This window comes from Pinus tabuliformis, chromosome 7 (genome assembly GCF_031772625.1).
Source record: "Pinus tabuliformis cultivar Carrire ecotype Pingquan chromosome 7, CPIR1, whole genome shotgun sequence".
NCBI lineage: Eukaryota > Viridiplantae > Streptophyta > Pinopsida > Pinales > Pinaceae > Pinus > Pinus tabuliformis.
Genome location: NC_142293.1, coordinates 478,008,488 through 478,013,621, shown reverse-complemented (window position 1 = coordinate 478,013,621; position 5,134 = coordinate 478,008,488).

Here is a 5,134-nt window from a genome sequence, read left to right as displayed (position 1 = left end):
GCATTGATGTAGTGGTTGATGAGAAGGGATACATTCCTAGGCAAGTACATCGTGAAGACATCGAAGAAGATGAAGGCTACCCTCAAAGACAGAATGATGAAGAAGAAGAATCTCAAGAAGAACCTCAAGAAGAACCAGAGGAGCAAACAAGAATAGAAGAAAAGACTCCATCCAGATATTTTCAGAAGAACCATCCAGAATCTCAGATTATGGGACAGAAAGAAGCAGGTGTACAAACTCGAAGAACAATTGCAGAAGCTTCAAGCTATTTAGCATTACTCTCCTCAACTGAACCACAAAATGTGAAAGAGGCATGCAAAGATGAATGTTGGGTGAAAGCAATGGATGAAGAACTTGAGCAGATCGAAAAGAACAACACTTGGGAGCTGGTTCCTAGACCAAAAGATAAGAATGTTATCGGGACAAAATGGGTCTTCAAAAACAAATTGAATGAAAATGGAGAAGTAATTAGAAATAAAGCCAGACTTGTTTGTAAAGGGTATGCGCAGCAAGAAGGAATAGACTTTGAAGAAACCTTTGCTCCTGTTGCAAGACTTGAGGCCATCCGAATGTTTCTTGCTCTCTCAAGTTTTCAAAACTTCAAAGTATTTCAAATGGACATGAAATCAGCCTTTCTGAATGGAGACTTGGAAGAAGAAGTATACATTGAACAGCCAGATGGGTTCATTCTTGGAAATGATCCAAACCTTGTATGCAGATTGAAAAAGGCCCTCTATGGTCTCAAACAAGCTCCAAGGGCTTGGTACTACCGCTTGGACAAATATCTTCATCAACAAGGTTTTTCAAAAGGTTCAGCAGATAGCAATCTTTATATAAAAGTTGAAAATGACAAATTGCTAATACTTGTTGTGTATGTAGATGACATTATTTTTGGCAGCAATGAAGAAGCTATGAGTCAAAGCTTTGCCTCAGTCATGCAGAAAGAATTTGAAATGTCCTTGCTAGGAGAACTGACATATTTCCTTGGTTTGCAAATCCAACAAAAGGAAGGAGGAATCTTTTTATCTCAAACCAAGTATCTCAAACAGATTTTGAAGAAATATGGCATGGAAGATGCAAAACCAGTATGTACACCCATGGTCACAGGATGTAGTCTCAGTACAAATGATGAATCTGCAGCAGTACATCAACCAACCTACAGATCTATGATTGGAAGTTTACTTTATTTGACAGGTACCCGACCGGACATCATGCATGCAGTTGGAATAGTTGGAAGATTTCAGGCAAATCCGAAGGAGACTCATCTTCAGGCAGTGAAGAGAATTTTCAAATATCTTCAAGGGACTCAAAATTATGGCTTATGGTATCCTAGAGATACAGATCTTACTCTTCATGCTTATACAGATGCAGATTGGGCCGGAAGTGTGGATGACAGGAAAAGCACAAGTGGTGGTGCGTTCTTTATGGGTTCTAGATTGGTATCTTGGTTCAGCAAGAAACAGAGTTCAATTGCCTTGTCTACAGCTGAAGCGGAATATGTTGCTGCTGCATCTTGTTGCACCCAACTCCTTTGGATGATGCAGACTTTGCAGGATTTTCAAATCACTTGTACACCACCTATACCCATCTTATGTGATAACACAAGTGCAATCAGCATCTCAAAGAATCCAGTTATGCATTCAAAAACCAAGCACATACCAATCAAGTATCATTTTCTCTGGGAACAAGTGCTTGAACAGAAGGTCAAGTTGGAGTATGTTCCTTCTAAGGAACAAGTTGTTGATATTCTCACCAAACCATTGCCCAGGGACACTTTTGAATACCTCAGGCAAAAGCTGGGGGTTGTTGATGCATCATCTTATTGTTGAATCTTTTCTGATTGATGGTACAGGTTCAGGGGGAGCATATAATGCATTGTTGGCATTATGGAGGATGGTCAGAAGGAGATCTTGGAAATAGCTGCAATATGTCTCTATCTCTTTCATGGTGGATTATGGTTCTTTGTTACAGATCTGGTTCTTTTTCAGGGGGAGCATGATCTTAGGGGGAGCATACCCCTTTGCCCTTGATGTCAAAGGGGGAGAATGAAGCTGAAGATTGTAAGGTTGCCATCAAGTCCAAAGGGGGAGATTGTTGGCATTATGTTCTCTGGTATGGCTATATGTTACAGATGTTGTACTTGATGGCAACTCCCATGACAAGGCTCTCAATTTATTGAAAAATAAGAAGGACGCAGGAAATCAGTTCAGAAGGTGCGTACCCGCAGGTACACCTTGCAGGGACCGCGTCCAGAGACGCAGGCCAGCCATTCAGGAGGTGCGTCCACCCAGTGCACACATTTCAAGGCAGAGAAAAGCTCACGTGGGGGTTTCTTGTGTTTTACTCTTGGTATCTAGCCGACGGTATTGTGTTATTATGGTGTCGGCTCGTGGTATTGTTCCATGATTTGAGGAGGAGCTTGCCTATTTAAAGCAAAGGAGATCATTTGGTTTGAATGTGTCTTTGGTTGAATATCTTATGAGGCTAGATCTGGTCTAGATCTAAAGAGGCGAATCTTCTGAAAGACTGAGATCTCTTTGGCGCATGATCAGATCTGTAGATCTGACTGTTTGGGTTACTCTTAAAGTCTTGAAATCATTCATACCCGAAGGTACGCAGGTTCAGTGAAAGGCAAGTGCGCCGGGACGCAGTGCAGTAAGAAGAGACCTGCGTGGGGACGCAGGGCAGAGTAAGATTCAGGTGCGTCCGGGACGCAGTACAGTAACAGGCGCACTGCGTGGGGACGCGGAGCATAATAAGGATCAGGTGCGTCTCTGAGCAAAAAGACGCGGCGCGATAGTATTTCTGGGTGCGTCCCTGCAGCAACAGGACACAGTGCAGTTGAAGGAACAGTGCGTGGGCATGCAGCGCAGCAGAAGGATCTCTGCGTGTGGACGCAGGGGAGCAGAAGGTTAACTGCGTCTGGTCGCAGGCCACAGAAGGGAAAACTGCGTCTCTGTCTTAAGATGTTCTGTTGATTGAATTTCTCTGTTGATAAGGTGTTCTGGGTTAGTTCTGTTATTACTGATCTGATAACTGTAGTGGACTGTAACTGTTATGTACTTGATGATCATTTGATGCTTTATGAAAAGAAGTAGGGGGTTGTAGCTCCCTTCCAGGAGAAGACTGGAAAACGAGAGAGAGTTGTAGCTCTCTGCAGGTTGCAGCCTGCATACTGGTAAAGGACTGCACCAGTACAAAATCATTGTAAAAGGAGTTTCTAATTTGAAAGAAGATAGAGACATATTGCAGCAGGTGGTTTTCACCCACATTGGGTTTCCACCTTACATCTTGTGTTCTTTGGTGTGACTATCTGTTGTCTTTGTTCATGCTCATTATTTTATGGTACTGACATGCAAAAATAATTCAAAGATCAAATAAGGAAGATTTATTAAATTGCTAGATAATACTGATTCACCCCCCCTCTCAGTATTATTTCCAACATAAACAAGATCAAGGTATTGAACACGGGCAGTTACTTTATCTTCTGTTACAACACTTCCTTTGGCCACATCTTCAGTTATTATGGTAAAAGAGATTTTATGAACCATTCGGCCAAAATGTGGTCTGGAATGTAAACTTTAACCAGGCGATGTCCTTGTCTCCATTCATGAATGTGATCTGAGATATGGGTTGACGTTGACTGCTTTAAAGAAGTTAAAAGTTTGGTTCCATTATCTTAGTGAATTGGCAAATGAAAATGGGTCGAAAAAGTTATAGCAAGGATATTAAATGTGCTGAAGGAAGCACGCAACAATTCTACATACCATTTCGCTATTGAACTGGTTAATGTCTGTTGAAAAAGTCATAATCTAATATAACCATCAATTAATGAGTTGGGCACGCACCAAAGATGATAGGTCATAAGATGGTTGGATGGTTCTTTGCCCAACTTACCTTAAAACTTAGAAATATCATTGTGCAACTTAATAGGAATGGCTAGCCAAAATGGTAAATAAAGAAGTGGATCATTAATTAACTAAAAGAGGTCAGGCAAATCCAAAGTTGTAATGAAGGGAAACTGGCGGTTATGATCCTGAGATGGATACTGATAACCCTGAGGGACGAGTCCCGTAATGGGAGGAGGATACCCAGGATATCCTAGAATAGCCTGAGTAGTTGGAATCTACATACCTCCTGGATATCTAGGATGAGCCATATCGTATTATGGTTGTATAGGTTGTTAAAATGTATGACCTAGGTAGGGTTGATTCTGAAAAGGGAGACCATGACCCATTTGACCTTGAATGAACTTTCCTTGAAAGGGTTGATTTTTTTAAGGTTTACCTTGGAGAAATTGAGCTTGAAAAGGTGGACCTTGAACAAACTGAATCTCAGGTAAACCTTGGAAAGTTTCCCTTGAAACGACACTTGCATATATGGAATGTTAGGCTGTACAACAGGTATTTGGGGCATTGAAAGAATTGTAGGAATAGATTGAACACTAGATACCTGAGGTAAAGACTAAACAAGTGGTTGCACTGTTACTTATGGTATAATTGGGATAGTTACATGTGATACTCCTAGAATGGGAGTTTGAGTCAAACTTGAACCTAGCTTCTGAACAGTCGTTAGTATAGTAGGCTGTACCAAGGTTTGAGGAGTACTCAGGACAGGAAGTTGAAGTGGTTGGACTTGAAAAGGAATACCTTGAAAAGGTAATTGTTGTATAGGTTGTCCAATAGGTTGAATAGGTTGATACACAGGCACTTGAGAAGTAACTAGAATTTACCGTTGATTTAACGAAGGGTTCCAGATTATATTCATTCCAGGGTAAGGCATTCCAACAATGGGTTGAGGCATAACATTCTGACCAAAACTGCTTTGAGGCATTTGAGCATAATTAAGATAATTCTCGGTAGGGGTTTCCCCCCACCTGTAGCATAACATCCACCAAAAGGTGGAGGATATGACGGTTTCCCCCCAGGCAAGTGATAACCACCCATTGGGTTGGTTTGTGGATTACCAACATCACTAGAAATCATATTAATAAATTGTTTAGATGTCAAACCTTAATTGGTAGGGTTAATTACACTAGTTTCCATGTTCGAAGATGAGTTCAAGGAAGAATCTCTTGAATAGCTCCCGCAAGAGAGTGATATACAAGTGGTAGAAAGCCACCATACAATGTTGA